Source organism: Mesoplodon bidens (genome assembly GCF_964165515.1).
Source record: "Mesoplodon bidens genome assembly, chromosome: 9".
In the NCBI taxonomy this organism is placed as follows: domain Eukaryota; kingdom Metazoa; phylum Chordata; class Mammalia; order Artiodactyla; family Ziphiidae; genus Mesoplodon; species Mesoplodon bidens.
The window spans coordinates 66,446,126-66,469,754 of NC_138166.1; the positions used below are offsets into that span (position 1 = coordinate 66,446,126).

Consider the following 23,629-nt stretch of genomic DNA (forward strand, 5'->3'; position numbering starts at 1 on the left):
AGCCTGTTTACCTCCCCCCAAGAAGTTATTCTGCCCCACTGCAGCCTGAAGAGGCAAGGCGCCGTCTACCTGTCTCCAACTTGCACGTCAGCTCCAAGGGAGACCTGGTTCACAGATGTTGGAATCACAGTTCATTTTCCACTATCTTTATTGACACCAGTTGCTGCCAGTGCTGGTGGGCAGGCAAGAGTTGAGTATTTAATGCCTTTCTCTCACCACTCCCGCCTTCCCAAGATGAGAAACAGTCACACATAAACAAACCCATCCAGATGTCAAGCATGAAACCAAAAGTTAAAATTCCAGACCTTTCTGGGAATCACCATTCCTGAAGATGGGGTGAAAATAACAAGCCTTTGTTCTACAAATGGAATGCATTTTTACATTGAAATTCCTGAAGACTGGGACAAGATGCATTCTTCCTTTTGTTTATCTTTCCATGAGGCTGAAAATTAATGTCTTCCTTTAAATAGACAGGAAAGGATTTTGGAAAGAAGAAATGGGGCTGGGGCTTCCCTGGTGGCACAGTGGTTGAGAGTCCGCCTGCCGATGCAAGGGACACAGGTTCGTGCCCCGGTCCGGGAAGATCCCACATGCCACAGAGCGGCTGGGCCCGTGAGCCATGGCCGCTGAGCCTGCGCGTCTGGAGCCTGTGCTTTGCAATGGGAGAGGCCACAACAGTGAGAGGCCCGCGTACCGCAAAAAAAAAAAAAAAAAAAAAATGGGGCTGGACTGTGGAATCAGCAATAGAGATTGGTTGGGGCAGGGGAGAGGTGTCTTGTTTCTCACTAATAAGGGAGAAATGAGTGGTCATGGGTCCCACTCTGATTTCCTTGGGTAGATGAATTTAATGTAAGTTTGTTCTTTTTTGATCAAGGCAATTAATTAGAGGCTTAACTAAATATGATTTGATTGTCATATTTTTCAGATTATTTGAAAATTCACAAATCTCTTGTGAAACAAATCATGTGTTTTTAGTCAGAAAAATGTATACTGTGTCTACCTGAGGCCCTTCTATCCAAGAGCCCAAGGATGGGCTCGTCCAAGACCTGCGGGGCAGTTAAAGTCAGGATCAGCACAACACTGCCGAGATAGCCTCTTCTTCCCCATAAGGGCTGGGTGAAGGTGCAGACTTAAGCTTGGGAGCCAGTGGTGTGTGGCTGTTCATAATGAGAACATTAGCAAAAGCGGTGGGGAGGGCCCAAGGGGCTCTCCATGGCCCATGAAACCTCAGCACCACCTGGGGACTCGGGAGAACCATGGTTTTAGTGGGGAGAAGAGAGGGTTCATGATTTGAGATACCCTTCTCATGAGCCATATTTCTCCCTAAAAGAGGATAGTGGTGCATCTCCTGTGTTGCCTTTGTCATTCCATCACTTTAACAAAAATGCACAAAACCAATTACTATGAAGACATGGAAATCCAGACAAATTGTCCCAAGAAGTATCACTTTTTGATGGCAGAGCCAAGTCTTAATTAAAGGCTGAGTCTCAGGACTCCTGATATGAGGGCACCCACAGCAGGACACTGCTGAGTGCTAACTGTCTCATGTCACCTTTAGGTCATTTTGCTATAGGAGCTTAGCATTTATACCAAGAAACGAAAGGCTTATTTTGGCAGCTGGAGACGGGGAGGACAAACGAACATATAATAAAGGTAATATTTCTTTTGTTAGTAGACTTCAGAGCTAGGCAGAAGGGACTGGGGAATAAATAATTTAAAACCATGAGACATGTCTAAACCCACTTCTTCCTGATCTACACGAAGCTGGCATCTGTGACTAGACATGAGGCTTCCATCTGTCTGGTTTCCTCTGGGTAGTTTTATTCTACAATTCTTCCTGCTAAAGGAAAGGTGCTTATTACACAGTTCAGTGGCACTTAATGCAAATTTGAACTATGTGAATTTGAAACAGCGTGACCTGGAAGTAATAACAAGGTCTCAACTGGTTACTCAAATTTGAAATTTAAAAAAGCTATAAATTCCTCAAATTAAAAACAAATTCACACAAATGATTACCTTTGGAATCGATAAACAACAAGGCCCTACTGTACAGGACAGGGAACTATATCCAATCTCTTGGAATAAACCATAATGGAAAAGAATATTTTAAAAAGAATGTCTATATGTGTAAAACTGAGTCACTTTGCTGTACAGCAGAGACTGGCACAGCATTGTAAACCAACTATACTTCAATAAAATAAAAATTCTCACAATTTCAAAGCAGGGGGCCTGTATGAATAGTGTTCACACTATTGCCAGGCGACAGTGTCACTTCAGCTGCTTAATGGAAATACCCTGCTTTCTCTGTCAGAGGGCTGTGGATCACCCTCAGGTTTGCATGCACCAGAATTTCTACAAGGGGTTTTGATCCCTTTTGTGCTGTTATTTTAATATTCATTGCTACTTAAACATTTAAAAATTTCTGTATCACATAACTGTATCATCCAAGATGTCACTGTCATATTGCTTGTGCAAGTGCTGAAAATCAGGTCTGAAAATCAGTAACTTTGCAGTGAAATTTACATAAAATGCCATTACACGAGCCAAGTGACCACTGGGATAGGCCAGGCAATAAATTCAGTGAGTCCCCAAAGGAAAACATTAGAGAAGAGACTGAGAAAAGAAAAAAAGAAATATTAAAGAACAACATGATAAATACATCTTGAGATAAGTGTCCCTCCACCTTGCCCTCAACTATTGTTTTTCCTTTAGAAAAATTAATTATGAAAGCTTTATATCCTATGAGGTTTTGGGGAATGAATCCTTGATATAAATAAGGATACACTGTACCTAAGTTATGGGTTAAGTTGTGTCCCCTCCAAAATGTGTTGGAGTCCTAGCCCCCAGGGCCTGTGAATGTGACCTTATTTGGAAATAGGGTCTTTGCAGATGATCAAATTAAGATGAGGTCATTAGGGTGGTCCATAATCCAACATGACTGGTGTCCTTATAAAATGTGGAAATTTGGATGCACAGACAGATATGTACAGAAGGAAGATGATGTGAAGACACAGGTAGAAAGCCATCTACAAGGTGAAGAGCTCCTGAGGGTAGCGCAAGCTGGAGGACAGGCGTGGGACAGATTGTCCCCCACAGCCCTCAGAAGGCAGCAACCCTGCTGACATCTTGATTTCAAACTTCTGGCCTCCAGAACACTGAGATAATAAATTTCTGTTGTTTAAGCTACTCAGTTTGTGATACTTTGTTATGGCAGCCCTAGCAAACTAATGCACTGACTGACTTTTGTTTAAATAACTCATTTTTGAAAAGGGTACAAAGGTTCCCAATGTTTTGGCCAACAGAGGACCCTGAGGAATGCCTACCTGTTAGGTTACCAGTCCCAAAGGGAGAGCCTTTGCTTTCTCACGGTCATTTACATAAGTCCAGCAGGTAAACTTCAAGGCTGATTGATTGTACAGCGAAAGGGAGAACTTTGATTCCGGTGAGGACACTGCAGGGCCATTTGGAGCATCGCCTGGATGACCAGGCGCACTTCCCAGCTCCCACTTACAACAGAGCTGAGTACATTGGTGGGAACAATCAGGAAGGTTGAACTTTGCCTAAGGAGGTCCGAGGCAATGTCAAAAACCTGCATTTTGGTCAAGAGCCAGGTGTGTACAGGTACAGAAGAGCATGGCTAAATGGAGAGGTGAGGGCAGCGGTGGGCAGGTTGAGGGGAAGAGTCAGAGCTGAGGCGCTGAAGGGGGTGCAGTGGGATGTACCACAGTTTAAAGTGCTGCATAGAGCCAGAACCCCAAGGGGGATGAGGCTGGAGGTTTTGGTGGACAAAGTCCAGGTTGGTAGGGACAGAAACAGAAGCCCTTCCCTCTGTGCTTGGCCAAAGGTGACTGGCAGGGCTATTCCAGGTAGAAGGGAGGGGCCAAAGCAGCCTGGGCTGTCTGCACTGGGCAATTTTGGAGTAACGTGTCTAATCATTCACAAAGCAAAATTTGTGATGGGTTTCTTGGGGTGATGCATATTTCATACACAGGTTGGTGATTTGGGAGATAAAACCAAGTGTCAGTTAGGCTGCTGTGATTTCTGAAGCAAAAGTGTCTAATGAGGACTCTGTGTACAGAATATGAAAGAGAGTTAATCAAAGAGGCTGGTACACAGATGCATCTCCTAGTCTTGGAATGGTTTGGACCCCTTCTGACCCAGCGGGCTCCAAGTCTGTGCTTCCATTTCTTCCATGGTCTGCATCCCTCCCTCAGTCATCATATGAGCAAACATGGAGGCAAGTAGACCTGATCGGGGGGAGGTAGGGGATTATGTATCTTTGGGGGAGGGGAGTCAAGACAACAATCACAATAATAGCAATGGGAATCACAGTAATGAATATTTCCTGAGGACTTTAGATGTGCCAGGCCCAGAATTAAGTACATTGATTCTCACTGTAATCATGCAAGAAAACTATTATTATTCCTTCCCCATAGATGAGAAGCCAGTGTTTCCCAGGTGTCAAATAAATGCTCTATGTCACACAGATGGTAAATAGTAAGCTATAATAATATATGGTATTATAGCAATATATAGTAAATAGAATCCGTGGCCTGGGTTTTCCTCACCACAACTCTCATAATAAAGTGAGAGATTTGAGCCACATTAGTCCCTTGCCACAAGCTGTGACAGGGGAGGGGAGGGAGAGCTCACAGGACAGCTGGCTCTGTTTTTACTAGAGAGGTCTAGTAAGTGGCTGTGGAATGAAATGAGAAGTGGGCGTAGTGTGTGTAAGTTTCAGGGGAGGGAGAGGGGCTTGCTATATACTGAAATTCAGATTTCCTCAGTATGCCCAGCAATACCCATCATTAGAAAAAGGTAAGGCACGGGCAATAACAGCAAAAAAAATTCATGGTTTGGTCTACTTGTTATTACTGTGAATTGCTGTTCCCTCCTGTAGATTGAAATTATGAAGTTATCAAGATGAAATTTCAGAAATGGTCCCTTTGCCCATTATGTATTGCAAATTGGAGAGTAACGTTTCCTTATCAAACACTGTTTCAGGGAGGTTGATCACATTTGAGTTCCTCTTTTGCTCCATTTTTCAGCTGGCAAATGCTGGCCGAGCTTCAGTGGTATTTGTGCATGCAGTCATAAGCTGTCATTTGGGTAATAAAGGGGAGGGAGTCTATCTTGAGAGTATGTTCTCCAACAGAGCCAGGAGCATTCTGTGCAACTAGAATTACCTGAATTATTAAGCTTATAGCTGAGTTAGACTATAGAACTTGGCTGAGGTCCAGGTGGGCTTGAGGGTGGCCTGCATGAGGCCATCTGAAGGCTAAGGTGGTGCAGTTGAGTGGAGGCCCAGAGGAGTCCGGGCATGGGCTCCTTGCTTGGGCTGCAGAAATGATCCTGTGTCAGGCAGAGAGTCTGAAGGGCAGGGGAGGCTGGAAGGAATGGTGGGGACCTGGGCCAGTGTCCTCTGCAGAACCCACGACGCTGACTCTTCCTCTGGCCAGCCTAAGCCATTCTGTGCCCACCATTGGTCCAATAGGCTGCTATATTAGCTTCCTGAGGCTGTTGTAAAAATGACCTGAAACTTGGTGGCTTATAACAACAGACGTTTATTTTCTCATGTTTACTTTCTGGGGGCCAGGGGAGGATCCTCCCCTGCCTCTTCTAGCTGCTGGTGGCTGTCAGCCCTCCTTGGCCTGCATCACTCCAACCTCTGCCTCCATGGCCACAATCCCTCCTCCTCTTCCTGTGTGACCTCTCCTGTCTCTTATAAGGACACTCATCACTGGATTTAGGACCCACCTGAGTAATCCCAGATGATTTCATCTCAAGATCTTTAACTTAATTACTTCTGCAAACACCCTTTTATGAAATAAGGGAACATTCACAGGTTCTAGGCATGAAGAAATGGAAAAATCTTTTTGGGAACCACCATTCAACCCATCCTACGTGCCAAATGAGGGAACTGTGAGGACCTATATTTTTGTTGTATTTAATTTTTTAATTTTTTTAATTTTAATTTTTTGCAGTACGCGGGCCTCTCACTGTTGTGGCCTCTCCTGTTACGGAGCACAGGTTCCGGACGCGCAGACTCAGCGGCCATGGTTCACGGGCCCAGCTGCTCTGCGGCATGTGGGATCTTCCCAGACCGGGGCATGAACCCGTGTCCCCTGCATCAGCAGGCGGACTTTCAACCACTGCGCCACCAGGGAAGCCCTTTGTTGTTTTTTTATAAAAATGTTTCTTGGTCTCTGTGTCACATGTATTGCCTGGGCTTGAATTTTTGTGGGTGGCATTTAGTGGCAAAGGGAGCCAAACTTCAGGGTGTCTTTTAACCAAAGCTATGCTCCTAGGTGACCTGTAGGTGACTCTCCTCTCTCTGGAGCCTCCCAATCTAATACTCTGCAGCTCCTCCTCTTCCTGTGCCCTTCATCCCATGGTGGCGACATTAGGCTCAATAACTATTAAGAATGCAAGGGATGGGACTTCCCTGGTGGTCCAGTGGTAAAGAATCTGCCTTCCAATTCAGGGGACGCAAGTTCGATCCCTGGTCGGGGAACTAAGATCCCACACGCCACAACTAAGCCTGTGTGCCACAACTACTGAGCTCATGAGCCTCAGCGAGAGAGCCCATATGTCGCAAACTACAGAGCCCATGTGCCCTGGAGCCTGCATGCCACAACTAGAGAGAGGCCCGAGCACCACAACAAAGAGACCGCATGCATAACGAGACGATCCCGCATGCCTCAACGAAGATCCCATGTGTCACAACTAAGACCCGACACAGCCAAAAAAAGAGGAAAATAAATAAATATTTTAAAAAAAGAATGCAAGGGATTTCAGAAACCATCTAATTCACATGGGTTCAAGTGTTTAGCACAACTGTAACAGGCTCTACCCTAGACTCATGACAGATAATAATTACTTATCGTGACACCAGTCCAGCTGGAGCCTCAGACTTCTCAGGCCAGTCCTCAGAGCAGCCACTGCCACAGGTTAGACTTAGCACATGAAGGGAAATCTCTTTGTGATCTCTGACCCAAAACTAGCCTCCTTTTCTGCATAAGGAAACTGAGGCCCAAAGAGGAGGTGAGAATTGATCAAAGTGGTGCTCTACCCAAGGGGTATTTCAACACTTCATTTCCCATCTTAAAAAAAATCAGATTAACAACACCTAGATTCTTAAATTATGATTTTTTTCATCTTCATAACACCTAAGTGTTGACCTGATTTTCTTTTTATTTTTTTAACAGCTCCCTACCCCATGCAGACACATGGAACCTGTCACTCTACCAACCTGACTTACGACATACCACACAGCCATTCTGCTCTGCACCTTTCAGGCCCCATCTGCTAACCCACATAAAAAACAAAATTTATATTAAATGGTATTTTAGAAAAATTATCATGGCCTAAACTGAACATCATTTGTCGGAAAACAAAGCATATGTTGACAATTTTGTTTTGGATTCTTGGCTTGGGGCCATTTGAGTCCTAGGGAGGAGAAGGAGAGCCCCTCTTGGGGAGTCCCCATTGACCCCTGCAGTGTTGTCCCTGACACCTCCTTTTCCCATGAGCAGTCCCCACCATGAGGCTGAGTGGCTGAGATGCTGACCTCCTTAGAAATTCAAATTAGCCCTGTTTAGATCTATTGTTAGAAAAGAACAGCCCTAAAACATCACATTCAACTCAGCTTCTCCAATTAATTCTTTGGGCTGCTACAGTTTGGGGGGAAATGGGTAGCATCAGCTTGGGAAGGGTTAAGAGAACAGGAGTGAACATATCGTGTTTGGAAAAAAAATGAAGCAATAAGGTTAGAATCAACGTTTAGGTTGGTTTATTTGCTTCTAAGGGACTAGTCCATTTGACACATGGGATGAAGGGACACTGAAGGGGGTTTGGGGTAGAAGGGACTGCAGTTTTCAATGACTGAAGGGCCATGTACAATAATATTCCATATTAGCTGCACAACAACCCTCTGGGATAGCTGTTCTTGCTTCCACTCAACAGAGCAGGAAACCAAGGGTGGGAAAGTTTGTTATTTGCCCAACATCAGGTAGTAAATGGCAAGTGAAGTAATGGATTTTCAGTGTTTTCTTCTAATTAAGTAAGGTATACCAAGAAGAATCCGTAATAATTCCTCCGGCTGTTTTTTTTCTTAAATATGCATTTCCCTAGAAAAAGAATCTAGGAGTAAATGAGATAAGAGCAATCATTAAAAGGAGGAGTCGAGGGGTCTTCCCTGGTGGCGCAGTGGTTGAGAGGCCGCCTGCCGATGCAGGGGACACAGGTTCGTGCCCCGGTCCGGGGAGATCCCATATGCCGCAGAGCGGCTGGGCCCGCGGGCCATGGCCGCTGGAGTCTGTGCTCTGCAGCGGGAGAGGCCACAACTGTGAGAGGCCCGCGTACCGCAAAAAAAAAAAAAAAAGGAGTCATCGAGGAAGGCATCATCACAGGCGGAGAGCTGAGATGGAGTACAAGATACAAGAGGACAAATTACATGATGTGTATTTCCTTTGTACATCCCAAACTGGAGCTTATTGAATTCCTGAAGTCCTTCTCGAGCTCTTCTGCTAATCTGAATTTTGCAGACCTCCACAGCATTGTTTGGTACATTTTGAGTGACTATTAGGACCATCATACTAGGTGCTTGGCAATAGCTAAGATTAGATATCTCATTTAACCCTCACAATAACTTGGGGTGGATGGAGTAGGTACTATAATTTCCATTCTACAGATTAGGAAACGAATGCAGAAGGTTAGAGTTTGCCCCAAGTCCCAATCCTAGGGCAGAGTGGGATTTACCTCCAAGGTTATGACTCTCCAGTGTGTTCTAGGTAACATTCTCTGGTTTGAAACTCTGCTGAAGACAAGAAGAGTGGCTTGGTTTTCATTTGTTAGTTTCTCTTTAATTGGGGAAGAATGTATCATCAATGAGTCCCTTTCTTTGTTCCCTGCTGCATTTGTCCCTTTAATATCTACAGTCCTGACTCATTCCATTTTGGTTTGTATTTCAACCAACTGAAACCTAATCCCTGATACGCTTAGCTGAGACAGAGCATCAAATATTAATCCTCCAGGGAAAGTGTTTTAAAAAGGAGACTCTGGAAGGGCAAAAGGCCTTTAAGACTCAGATGCTCTACTAACAGAAACTGAAGCAGGCTGACGGGGAAGATGCTTTTGAGAGGAGAGATCTCAGAGGTTCAGAACAGGTAGAGAAAAAGGTGTGGCTTATGGACATGCAGCATTGACACCACTTGGGAGCTTGTTAGAAATGCAGCATGTGGGGTCTGCGCTTTCACAAGATCTCCAGGTGATTTGGGAGTACATGCATTACAGTTTGAGAAGCACTGGTCTAATCCACACTGACTTCTTTGTCTGAACTCAGGCAATGGACTGAGTTCAAAGCTGGAACTGAAAGATAAACTTGAACCATCTTTTTCATGTGATCAGGCTGAGAGGGGACTTCAGGCATGAGCAGCAGAAAATCAGATGGGGGCCTACGAGAGCTGGCAGTTTGTTGGAAAACACAGTTGAGCGATTCAAAACCAAATAAATGGGCCAACCTCATCATGTTGTGGCTGAGTTAGCAAAAGTCTACCTGTCAAATCCAGTCCAAAGTGTTTTAGCTTTAGATAAGCAATATCTAGCTAGCTCATCTAGCATTCAGGGCAAATGTAAAATAGCCTAAACTTTGTATTAGCAGTTGGTGAGATGGCCAGATCCCTTTTCCTCTGGGAACCAGTGCATTCATTTCTCTCACAGCTCAGTTCATGAATTAACTATTTCCCCTGGAACTGAAACCAGAAGAGTTTCTCTGAGCAAAAAGCAATTTCGTTCCTCTCTGATATTTTTCTAAATGCGGGCTAGCTTGAAGCTCGGTGCTGCCCTACTCTTCAGAAATGCTCTAAGCTGACCTGTTCCTCTCTCTCCACAGTCATCTCACAGATAAATCAGAGCCTAAGAATCAGCAGAAAAAGCAGCCCCAGAACTTGGCATTTTCTCCGTTTATCACACTGAGTTTTTGGCAAGTCTTTTAAACTTTAAGTGTTTAAAATTTTCCCTAATATAATATCATTTACCTCACCATCTTCTCCAGTGGTGAAGGTTAATGAGATGATGCAGTGGCTTTGATCTCGTGGGGAGAAAAAGAAGCCTATAAATTTATCACACACAATGACTAGGTATAGACACGATTTTTAAAAGAGAGGATAAATCATTAACACAATTACAAAGCCACATTAACATGCCACCAGGCTGGTCCTATTTACAGGTGTGGCCATCAGAGTTATTCCGATGAATGAGGGTTCTGGCTCTAACACAGCTGATGCTTTCATTCTCCTGGTGCACACCTTGTCACGTGTCCCCACTGCCTTCCGAATTACTTCCCAAAACTTCCATTTTTGTGTTTTGACCTTTGCTCACCTTTTCAAGCTCAATTTTTATCACTGCCTATCTCTCCTTTTGCTGTAAAGCCATTTTCTATTCTCATCTAACACACCAGGCTTGCTCTCTCTCTTCAGGGCACTTTCTTATGACATTTACTGTTCTTTTTGCTCAGAATACTCTTCTCCCATCTCCCCAGCATCATCACCTGGCCAGTCCTCATGGCCCCTTAGGTCTCTGCTGCCTCCTCCGGGAAGCCTCTCAGGGTCTTCCAAGCCTGGGCAGAGAGGGTCTCACGTGGCCCCATTGCATCATGTGCTTAAATCTTACTAGTAATTCCCTGCTTATGCATCTTTCTCTTCCCCTAGACCAGTGGTTCTCAGCCTTGGTGGCACACTTAGAATCACCTGGGGACATTTGAAAACTCCAGATATCCAGATCACACCCCAGACTAATGAAATTACAATCTCTGGGGGTGGGATTCAGGTGTCAGCTCTCCTGGTGATTCCAAGGTACAAGTCAGTTTGAGAACCACTGTACTAGGCTGTAAATTACGGAGAGTGAGGAGAGTCACAACAATTACCGTAATGCTTGATACATAATTGGCACTCAATAGAACTTGTTGAATGAAAGAGTGAATGAGGTGTCGGGGCCTCAGCTTTGCAGATCCTGAACTTTGCTTCCTAGGTCACCACTGGAGGATCAGGTTGTTAGGTACCTGAGGCCCTGAGATTCATCTTCGACAGAAACCAATTAATTTTATTTTCAGGAAATGCAACCAAGTTAACCAGATGCTTTTATCACTCTTCCTCCCCTGCTCCTGGTCATTAGCTCATTCTTTTCCCAGTAAGAAGGCCTCCTTAGAAAGCCATATTAAGATTAGATAAGAAAAGGGAAGGAAGCTGAAGGTCTTACAGGATGTTTTTATTTGGCTGTGATGCTGATAAACATCAACTTTCTACTATAAAGATCCCATGGATATTCTGGGTATTTGATATAATTTATCTGAAAGGGCTTTGAAAACTATAAAACATCTTCATTGTTATTATTATTGCATTTCACTTATTCCCATAACAAATATTCAGAGGGTCTTTATGATTGCACTAGATAATAGGAATATAAAATGGAAAAAGGGCCATTGCTGCTCCTGTGGAGAGAGCGTGCTAAAGTATCCTCAGAAAGGGTCGTTGACACCCAGATAAATCCAGGAACTCAGAGAAAGGAGTGCTAACCAGCTGCAGCTTCCCCTGGAAGGTGAGTACTGTAGGAGGAGAAGCCATCCTACTTACGTGCATTTCCTCGAGGCCTCATACAATTGCTGGCACATAGTAATTATATCAATTATCAAGATAAATAATGGGCCATTTGGTAATTAGGATTCTTTGAGTTCCAGGTATTAGAAAACCAAATAGATTCCTCTAAGCATAAAAAGATACACTGGAGGTGGGCTTCCCTGGTGGCGCACTGGTTGAGAATCTGCCTGCTAATGCAGGGGACACGGGTTCGAGCCCTGGTCTGGGAGGATCCCACATGCCACAGAGCAACTAGGCCTGTGTGCCACAGCTACTGAGCCTGCGCATCTGGAGCCTGTGCTCCACAACAAGAGAGGCCGCGATAGTGAGAGGCCCGCGCACCGCAATGAAGAGTGGCCCCCGCTTGCCACAACTAGAGAAAGCCCTCGCACAGAAACAAAGACCCAACACAGGAAAAATAAATAAATTAATTAATTAACTCTTACCCCCAACATCTTCTTAGAAAAAAAAAAAAAGATACATTGGAGGGATCAGGGTAGTTCAGAAAGTCAAGACCAATTATCAGAAAAAAACCACAACCTAAAAACAGAGCCTCAGGAAGGCTGTACCCACAGCTTTTCTAAGGACGTTTGTCACTGGAACCTCGGGCCCCCTCGGTGTCCCTCACCTCTGCTTCTCTTGTGTGTGTCAGGTTCCTTCTCTCCTCCTGCAGGCGGGCTTGGGACAGGCAGTAGGCCCAGGAGCAGCTGAAGGCTCTGGACTCACATATTCCCAACCTTACCTCCAGAGTGGAAAGGGCTGTCTCTGGTGAGCTCAAGTTACACAGTTCCATGGGAAGGGCTCTGATTGCCCAGGATGAAGATGTTGCCAACCCCAGACTAGTCACTGAGGCAGAGTATGTGTGTCCACCTGTAAGAGGACCAGGGTGTGTGGTCCTCAAGGAAGGCAGATGTTCTTCTCAGAACAGTACCGCTCACTGGCATGTGGTTGTTACAGGAGACCCCTGAGTCCATCAGATAGTGTTTCTCAATTATGAGAAACAGGATTAACAGGCTGAGGCTATTAGTTGCAGATTTTTATGAAAGGAACAAGGAGTTCTACTTACCACTCTATAGGCAATTACGATTACAATGAAGGCGAATATAACTTTTGCAAACCCTAGACTAAAATTCCATCTGTTTAGACATCATGCTTACTTGCTTTTATGTTTCTACCAAAATTAGGATGACATTTACCCCATATTGTCCCAAATCTGGTAAGATAAGTTATGATCATACCTTTGGGCCTGGATGCAATAGCAAGAGGGTAGAGATGGCTACCCTGCCCTGGAAAGGGTCATGCTGGTTGCTCACAGCGTTTTGGTTGCTTCGACGGCCATCACCCACTGCTTGGGGCTCCAGGCAGGTCTGCAGCTGAAGAAGCCCTCCTTTATCCAGGAGTGTAGGTGCTATTTAAATATCACATGGTACTTCATTTAATAGGGGATTGGAGAGTGAGACCTTGAACAAGTTTCTATTTCTTATTGTCCTGAAATTTCCATTTTAATGCAAGCAAACGACTCCAACATGCTCTTGTTCAGAACAAAGAGGCATTTGGCTGGTCTTAGACCAGTAATATTTCCATGGTTCTTTCTGATGGTTCAAAGTTCCAGAAGCAAGGCAGAGAGTGCACTCCACTCAAAGTGGAGGATTGGAATAAGCCTCTGGGAAGAAACGTCAACTCCCAGTGGGAGTTGGGGTATTGGAGGAAGAAATGACAGGGAAAGGATGATGTTCCTCAAGGCTTTCATGTGACCTTTGGAAACTGGGACTGGCAAAAATGATATGAAGGCAGAGGTCACTGAATCCTGCTCATATGAAGCTAAACAGATTAGATGGAGTGGGGACAATGCACAGAAAGCAGATTTTCCAGGATCAGGGTAGATTCAGAACAGGTCCAGGACCCTGGCATAGGAAGTACAAAGTAAGGCCCCCAAAAGGAGTTGAGATCCAGGTCAAAAAGTCTGAACAGAATTGAAGAGACTGAATAGAGCTGTTGTGGGAGGGCTGAGTCAAGAATACCAATGATGGTTGTGCAGATCACTGGGCTGGGAAAAGGGGGTGGGGGTAGTCTTCTTTACATTGTCTCAATTGTCCTGTCGCTGGCTAGTGACCCAGGAAGATACGATGACAGTAGCATTCCTAGAGCTCATTTGAAAGAGGACTGCCTTTCTGCAGCAGGCCAAATAGACAAAGTTCCCATACAAATTGCTACTGTTTGCCACATTTTAAATAGGGTTCTTAAAAAGAAAAATCGGGTTCTTTGGTGAAGCCACAGTTCAGGGTAGCAACAATTTTTCTAATTGCTATTTAAACAAACACTGCATCTATGCTTTTGCCCTCTGCTAACGTGATTGCTCTCGGGGGCAAATGATTTTTTGCTTAACCAAATGAATTAAGAGATCTGTGGCTCTATTGAGTGTAGCTCTCCCTCCTACCACTCAGATAGACACAGGGTTTGAAAGCAGGGGACAGAATATAGAGAGAACTGAGTGGCTTTGCATGAGAAATTGAGTTGAATTCAGAGTTTGTGTGGACAGAGAGAGGGAGGGGGTGGAGGAGGAAAGGGAGTCAGCTGAGTGCGGGATGGGAGACTGGGCCTTGAGGAGAAAAGAAAAGCAGGCAAAAACCTTAGGCTGGCCCTCCTGGTAGTAGGACTGGCCAGGGGACTTCTAGAAACAGCAATGGCCACCTTTCAGTTGTCTTACTTTATTGAAAATATGACTTCAAGAATAGGATGTTAAAGTGCATTACTCATTTTAAAACCATAAAGGAAAATGGTGTTTATAAGTTTGATTGAAAAATACTCAATTTTTTGGGTGGAAGACCTAAATAGACATTTCTCCAAAGAGGACATACAGATCGCCAACAAACACATGAAAAGATGCTCAACATCACTAATTATTAGAGAAATGCAAATCAAAACTACAACGAGGTATCACCTCACACCTGTCAGAATGGGCATCATCAAAAAATCTACAAACAGTAAATGCTGGAGAGGGTCTGGAGAAAAGGGAATCCTCTTGCACTGTTGGTGGGAATGTAAATTGGTACAGTCACGATGGAGAACAGTACGGAGGTTCCTTACAAAACTTAAAATAGAGTTACCATATCACCTAGCAATCCCACTCCTAGGCATATATCCAGAGAAAACCTTAATTTGAAAGGATGCATGCACCCTGATGTTCATTGCAGCACCCCTATTTACAATAGCCAAGACACAGAAGCAACCTAAATGTCCATCGACAGAGGAATGGATAGAGAAGATGTGGTACATATATACAATGGAATATTACTCAGGCATTAAAAAAGGAACGAAATAGTGCCATTTGCAGAGACGTGGTTGGACCTAGAGATTGTCATACAGAGGGAAGTAAGTCAGAAAGAGAAAAACAAATATTGTATAATATCGCTTATATATGGAATCTAGAAGAATGATAGAGATTAACTTATTTGCAAAGCAGAAACATAGTCACAGATGTAGAGCATAAACTTATGGTTACCAAGGAGGGAAGGAGGGTGGGATGAATTGGGAGATTGGGACTGACATATATACACTACTGTGTATAAAAGAGATAACCAATGAGAACTTACTGTATAGCACAGGGAACTCTACTCAATGCTCTGTGTGACCTAAATGGGAAGGAAATCCCAAAAATAGTGGATATATGTATATATATGACTGACTCACTTTGCTGTACAGCAACAAACTAACACAACATTTTAAAGCAACTACACTCCAATAAAAATTAATTTTAAAAAGAAAAATATTCCATTTCCATGTATTATTTTGATGCTCTGTAACGTAAGCCCTGCCCCCAACCATTGCCCCAGGATCTTTGGTCAAAGTGATTGCACATACTTGCCTTGTGTAGGGAGTTTTGTGGGAATCAAGGAAGAAGGGGTCATATTCCATGTTTGGTCTGTGTCAGGTGTAGAGAAGGGAGCATCAGCAAACCTGAGGACAGAATGATGAGAGGATTTGGCAGGTGCAGGAAGTCACAGCAAGCAACGCCTGGGAAAAATGTGGAAGTGTGGCAATTTCCCACTCACTAGGCAAGGGCCTTCATGAACTTTTTTCTTGCTTTTTATTATTTTTAAAAGATATTTCAACCTTTTATATTAAATGAAAAGTTTCAACATCCTGAAATGTTGAAAGAATAGCACTCTGACAACATCTGAGAAGTGTTTTGGTGCCTTTTAAAGGAAGGCAGCATGTGGCTCTGAAGAATAATGTTGGAAATAATGAATAAGGAGAAAGGCATAAACTACTTTGTAATTTTATGTTTGTTTCCTTTTGGGTGTAAGTGCTCATGGAATAAATAGGTATCATTTCAATGGGCGGGATGCTTTCTTTACCACGCTGCTCTCTGTCTCCCTGTGGCCTTCCCAGGAGGATGGAATCTCCTCTGTGCCAATTAAGGAATTAAGGAAGACAAAGGTGCTGCATTTCTAGAGTCCTGCAGAGCAGGTCTGCTAGCCATCAACCTGAGGGCTGTGCAGACAGCCACCTGGGTTCTGCTGGAGCAGTACAAGGACAATTTATCAAGAAACTGGTAGTTTGAATGGCATCTAAGCAGGTGCATCTCCCAGAGAAAACACTGAGGACCCTGTAACGTGCCTTTCAAGCCCACAGCTCACCTCAGAACACCCAGGCCTCTGGTTATTGTTGCACTGGACATGGCTGGCACCCAGGCACAGTTGCTGAGCTGAGGCACATGAAAGAAAATCAATGGGACTTTTTCTATCCAGCATCATTTCATCCTTCAGATTGGGTCTAACATAAACACATAATCTGGTCGGGCCGGCAAGTTCTTAATCAGGTACTGGAAGTAACAGGAGCCGCTTACAAGACAGCCATGCTGGGTTTGCTCCCTTTGGATTTTGTGTTAATCATTGAAATGTGATGTTCCCATTTTCCAGGAGAAACCTCCAGAGGATATTAAGGTTAGCTGCAAATAAAGTTACAGACCCATCATCTTTAAATTCAATGTAACTGATATTTATTCGAAGCCAGTTCTGTGCCCTGCATTGTGCTGGGTCTGTAGAGAGATGCTCAGATGGCTGAAGATAACCTCAGACATGAGACAGGTAACAGAAGTCCAGGGAGAGTGACAAGAATTGGGAAGGGAATTGGGAAGCCCTCCTACAGCAGGTGGGATGGTAGGAGCAGGGACACAAAGAACACAAAGGACTTTGGTGGGTGGGAAAGGAGCGTCCAGAGGGAGACGGCCAACAACATGAAATGCTGCAGACTAGAGCTGTTCCTGGAAGTGGAAAGTAAGATCAGATCAATAGTCGAGCTGTTGGGTGGGAGGCTGTGAAAGCCTTTCTGGGAGTTTGGGTGTTTTCATCATGTCATGGGAAACCATTAAAACTGCCTCTGCTTTTTGAAATCAGCATGAACTGAGTTTATGTGGAGGGCTGACTTTTGGAAATGGAGATTTTGTTGTATGCTTACACTTTAGCAGAAAATGTAGAGCTTTGAGGCCAGAGAGACTTGGGTTCAAATCTGAAACTGAACATTCAAAGAGACATGAAATAACCCTGAGGACTGGGCTGTCCCTCCCTCCCTTCTCCCCTCCCTTCTCTGCTAACAGACTTAACTTTCTGAGTTGTGTTTTTCTGCAGCTTGGTCAGATAATAGTTACCCCATGTGAAGTCATCAAGTGTCTAACATGAACTCACTTAACTGGGAGCCCAGTCAATCATTCCCAGATACAGTGTTTACCTTGACCGTGTGTATTTGTCAAAAGGCCAATTTTTCACTCTTCTCTTTCAGTTTCTTCCCTGGGTTTCAGTTATCCTGGATGGACTCAAGTACCTCTTGCTTTATCAGTCTTTTCCTAATGATTCTAATTAATAGTACACACTTGATGTAAGGGTTATGTGTGTGTGTGTGTGTGTGTGTGTGTACATGGGATGCAAAGGGAGTTTGTGAGCAATGGTGAAGCGAGACAGAGTTGTCCAGGCAACACTGTGCATGCTGCCGAGCACTACCACATTGCCTGGCCATTGCCACAGTGGATTTAATTCTGGTGCTTGTTCCAGGCCCTTCTTTGCTGCAGATACTCTCTAAACCAAACATTCTAAATAAAGCCTTGGTAGGTGGGCAGCCACCTGGATGAAATTTCTCATTTCAAATCTGAAAATAAGGGACTTCCCTGGTGGTGCAGTGATTAAGAATCTGCCTGCCAATTCAGGGGACACAGGTTCGAGCCCTGCTCCGGAAAGATGCCACATGCTGCAGAGCAACTAAGCCCATGCACCACAACTACTGAGCCCGTGCATCTAGAGCCTGTGCTCCACAACAAGAGAAGCCACCACAATGAGAAGCCCGTGCACTGCAACGAAGAGTAGCCCCCACTCGCTGCAGCTAGAAATAGCCCACGCGCAGCAACAAAAGACCCAACGCAGTCAAAAATAAATAAATAAATAATTTTATTTTTATTTATTTGTTTATTTTTTTGCAGTACACGGGCCTCTCACTGTTGTGGCCTCTCCCATTGCGGAGCACAGGCTCCAGACGTGCAGGCTCAGCGGCCATGGCTCACAGGCCTAGCCGCTTCATGGCATGTGGGATCTTCCCGGACCGGGGCATGAACCTGCGTCCATTGCATCGGCAGGCGGACTCTCAACCACTGCGCCACCAGGGAAGCCCCAAATAAATTTATTTTTTTAAACATTTAAAAATTTAAAAATCTGAAAATAAGATGCATTGCAGTATCAACCACAGAAGCAGAAGACTTTCTAACTGAATTTTAAAATTCTGGCCAGGTCAGGTCTATCAAGTTTTTTGCCTCAAGCATTTGGCAGGGAAAATGTTTCAGTGTGAGCACAGGCAGGGCAGGCATTTCACAGATTTACCAGGGACCACAGTGTAGAGGTTTGGAAGGTGTGGACTGTCTCACCCCAGAGAAACTCCTGTGACCATGCTCCTTGTCTTCAGGGCACTCACCTTGGCTTGTAATTATACGCTCATCAGTGTGATTTCATCTTCCTCCGAGACCGTGAGCTCCGAGAGAACAGAGACGCTGTCTAGCAGAGTGCCTGGCACACAAAAGACTTTCCATCATGGGAAGGAAGAAAATGGATATTCACTCACTATGTATATATTTATGAGTTCGTGCCAACTGAATGCTAAGTAGACAACAAATACATCATTATCAAATGTAGCTGGGGAAGAACATTAATGTTTGTGTAATTTGGATTTGTAAATGTTATATCAAGCCCTAATTAGCTTTTCTCCTCCAAATTGATATTCTAAATAAAAATCCCTTTATATGGATTTTGAGTTTGTTTGCCCTGTTGCTCCAGTAACAATCTTGCATGCAATTAAGATACACACATACAGTAAAAGAACAGGGCTGTGGATTTTAATATTTTTCAAGACATTAAGCAGAGGCAGCTGCCCTTTTAAACAACAAAATATTTAATTATTGGCAAACATCTGTTTTCTCAACTGTAGCTCAGTTAAAGGTTTTTTGTAGAAGGAAATGAAATATGAAGGTAAGCATGAATTGACCAAGAATCACTCAGAAACCAAGAAAACTAAATGTAGGGAACAAAGGGTATGATTCAGGCAAGAAAAATTTCTCAAATCCATTGCATCCATGCTGAACTAGAAATGGAATAATGACATGAATAAAGCTTCATTGATGAAACATGAGAGTTATTGAAACAGATGGAAAAGGCAGGGTATGAGATCAAATACAATTCACTTGTGCTGAAAAACAATTTTAGTGGCACTGTTTCATACCACGGTTTATATAAAATAAGTCATTATTTGAAAAGAAGAAAGATAGCTCACCTTATTACATCACATCAATAATGCATTTTCTAGGAGCTCATCATGGTCCTTTTCATAAAGGCCAAATAACACAGAGAAATCATCTTTTATGTCTGCTTCTGCCTTCCTGCCTAGAAGGGTGCATTTCATTATTCTGTTTTGGTTCAACCTATCAAAATTCTCAAGGGGCTTCAATGCAGATGAATCCAGGCCTCTATGTAGATATCTAAAATAATTCAAGACGAAAAGAAAAAAGTAAAATAACCTGTTTCTATTTCCACTCTCAACCTCATCATAGCAAAGTGCTTTTTGTTTTAATTATCTCATTTCTTCACTTAGTTTTGACTTTATAGAAATGGCCACAGACTGTGAGTGCACTTTTATTCTGTAATTTTTATCACTTACTACACACCAGGGGCTGCTGAGTGTGATCCAAATTCCTAAATTTTTGGTCTCCTTAGCTGGAAAGGGGTGCATAACACCTGCTGCATAAATCTCAGTTAGTATTCAATGAGATAAAGTAAATGAGATGTCCACAGCAGGATCTGATACACAGAGGCTGATTCCATTTGTTCTCTTACTCATTCATTACCTCCTTTGACAATAATAATTGTTGATCACTCATTAAATGCTTCCCTACAGGAATGCAGAATCCAGTGTGTGAGAAAGACAAGCAAACAGAAAATGGTGTGCGATTAATGCAATGATGTAGGCATGCACAGGGCACCTGACCCACCAAGCTGGGTGGTGAAGGTGAGGGGGTGTGAGGGTTCCAGTAGAAGGAGCTGTGAGAAGTCAGGAAGGGGCATGTGGGCAGGAGCAAAGGCCCAGAGGGGGAGGGGGAGCTTTGCTATTTTTAGAGAACTGAAAGTAGTTCTGGCCAGCCTTGGACTGTGGTAGAACAGATAGTAAGAGAGATGTCTCATGGCAAGTAAAGGCCAGATCATGAAGAAACTTACATACCTTCTAATGAACTTTGGACTCTATTACGAGAGCAACAGAGAGCATCTCAGTGTTTTTTTTAAAAAAATAGTATTTGTTTCCTCAGATTGCAGTTTACTTGTTCATTAAAGGGAAACACAGAAAAGTTTATAAATGAAAACATAAATGGAAAGCCTCCACAGTCCTCTGATCCTGGGATAACCATCACTGATATTTTGGTGTAACATTATTCACGATAAATTTTATTGCTTTTTGATGTTGTTATAAATGTTGCATATTAATTATAAAAGGAAATTACAGATAATTGAAACATAAATTCAAAGATTCATTTGAATCTTCTCTGCATGTCAATCTTGTTCTTAGTCTCTGTTTGTCAATCTCTTTAATGTTTCTTACCCTGTATGTTCTTTTTAATATATCAGGAGAGTACTTCCATATCACAAAATTTCATGTATAGTATAATTAACAATGAGAGAATAAACTATTTTTGTATAACAAAATTATTTAACCAATTTCCTGTTGTGAACATTTATGCTTCTCCAAATTTTTACTCTAAATAACAATATCATGACAAAAATTTCATAGCTAAGCCTTTCACAGATCCCTAAAAATTTTTACAGAAGAAACATTAGCAATGGCATTTAAGGTATTTAATATATTATATACTGTTTATAATATATTGTGTATTATACACTGTTATATTGCCCACTGAAAAACAGTTCGAGTTTTTCTCCTAGTAGACATATATGTCTGTACCCCAGTCACTGATGTCATCAGGTTTTTTAATAGTTGACAGTTTTATAGGTAAGACATGGTAACTCATTATTGTCAATTAGCATTCCTTTGCTTAATAATGAAGTTAAGCATATTTTCATGTATCAGATAGTTAATTTTCTCTTCTCTTCCAAACTGTGTTAATGAACCTTTGCCTTTTATTGTATTAATTGTTCTCTAATTAAATCTTACATTAAGGAGATTTACCCTTTGAAGTATATATTGAAAAGATTTTTGTTAGTAAATAGTTTTTTGTTGAATTATGTTCATGGATATTTTGTTGCTTGGAAGCTATAACAAAAAGGTTTTCAACATTTCAATAACTGAATTCATCAATCTTTTCCTTTATGCTCCTTTACACTTGTGGCATTGGGCTTAGAAAAGCATCCCCCCCACCGCGTGACTGCATGAGTATTACCCATGATTTATCCTGGCAATTACATTTTTTATCCACGTGGAATTTATATTTATGTAGTAAGTGAGGGAGAACTCTAATTTAGTTTTCTTCCCCCACACCCCTGCCGTGCCATGCTTAGCCAGAATCACTCTATGTGTTGATCAATCCAACCTTTCATCCTTCATTTAAAATGCCACTCATGGCTGACTCATTACTAATCATAACCATTTCTCATTGTTTTTTAGACAAATAGAACCCAATTGTTGGGAGCAACAGGCACATATTTCCTTGCAGCTGACTGTGTGTGCCAGAGAGCAGAACAGCTCACATCTTATGAAGTGGTGGTCTCACGTTAAGTGTCATTTCACCTTTTTCCTTCCTTGTTCCTGAAATATGAGGTGGATGCTGTTAGTCAGTGAGGTAACCATCTTCCCAACCTGAGGCAAATCCACCTGCTGAGGATGGTGGGACAGGAGGTCAGAGAACTCTAACCCCAGGTGATTTTCTGGAATAATCATGCTAGCTCTAGACGTCTTGCTTGTGAGAAACCGAAACTCCTCTTTAGTGAATTCTGCATAACTGGATTTCTGTTTCATGTAGCCAAATTTATCTTAACTGATAAATCACTTTCATAATGAATGTATTTTTATACACACTAAAGGGTGTTTCAAGGCCTTCTAATACGTGTCGTTGATTTGTATACCCTACATTATTCTGATAGCACAGTGTGTTAAATAATGTGGCTTTACATCTAGGATTCCAAGTCTTCCCCACTCTATCCCTGATTGTTTTTCTTCAAAAAGTAACTTTTTTCTTTTCCTTTGTTTTGTTTTCTTAATGGTGAACATTGCTCTTCACACAGATGGCTGCAGAGACTCTAAACTATAATCCAGGCATACACAAGCATACAACCCAGACCAATTAGCCAGATCTAAAGTAACCTGGTTTCTCACCACAACTGCCCTGTAAACATTACAACTTTCTTTCCTCCAAAATGACCCTAATCACACATGAAAACAGTTACTGTGGGGGAACCAGGAATCTGGCTTTGTAGCCAAAAGTAAAATGAAAGCAGGAAATTCTGTGCCTCCTACTGGATTGCTCTGCTCTTCTTATTCTTGCTTTCTGTGTCCTCTTTTTCAGCCTATCCACGTTTGTTCTCAGTAGGTTTGAATAGGCCATCTGAAACTTCTTTGGAGCTCACCACAGTGCTGATCTGCTTTCTCCCAACAAGAGTCTTAACAGATACTTGTCCCAGGGCCCAAAGTCCTCCATAGAACCTCTCCTTGGGGCGGATTTTGTTCGACCATCACATCATACTCTTTCAGGGAGATGCACTAGCTGCCCAATAACCAGCAATTCTGGTCGGGTCAGGTCAGCTCTGTGAGGAACCATCCTGGCCCTGCTGGCTCCCCCTCATCAGCCTACTTGCTTTCCTTGTACTGCATTTCTTTAGATAACTTGATATTTGCTTTGTCAGAGTCATGTTGTCTCTCTAGCTATCCAAGTCTTCATTTATGTCCCTCATTGGAGTTGAAGCATTTTGTTCAAGTCCAGGATACTTCTTTTACTTTTTTCTATTTACTTCCTATATTTTGTGGTTATGGAAAATAGGAAAATTTTTCCATTTCCTAATAGTTTATTTTTTATTAATATACTTTTGAGCTTTTCTTTGCTAACTGATTACCTTGTTGAACATTCTTATGATTTCAACTTTTACTGGTTGGCTCTTTTGAGTTCTTTTCCTGATAACCAGTCATTGTAAACTAACACTATATTTTTCCCTCCCTGTATTTGTGTCTGTTATTTCTCTTCTTTCATCAGTACCCCAGTGGGAATATATAAGCATTCTTACATAAGTGTGCTGAGTCTTTTTTTCTTTTTCTGACTTTAGCAAAAATGCCTCTAATCCATCATTGTGAAATTTTATGTTGGCTCTTAGTTTTGAAGTACACTCCCGTCTGGTTTTCCAAAGTGTTTTAGCAAAATGAATTTTGTCATTCCCCGTTCTACCATCTATCAAAATGATCACCTGCTTTTCCTTGCTTTCATCTATTGACATTGCTGAATATTTCTCAAACTGAGTTATAAAGCA

At 42.7% G+C, this 23,629-nt stretch overlaps 1 protein-coding gene across 1 annotated transcript in view; it reads right to left on the reverse strand.

Moving 5' to 3' along the window:
• Nucleotides 1–23,629, reverse strand: part of ELMO1 (engulfment and cell motility 1) — an 813,276-nt gene that overhangs the window by 646,635 nt on the left and 143,012 nt on the right. Inside the window, exons 5-8 of the mRNA XM_081244556.1 lie at nt 19,443–19,647; nt 18,591–18,682; nt 15,495–15,590; nt 12,872–13,041 (exon numbers count right to left, since the gene is read on the reverse strand). The gene's annotated coding sequence lies outside the window, so the exon portion shown is untranslated. The remainder of the gene's footprint in view (nt 1–12,871; nt 13,042–15,494; nt 15,591–18,590; nt 18,683–19,442; nt 19,648–23,629) is intronic.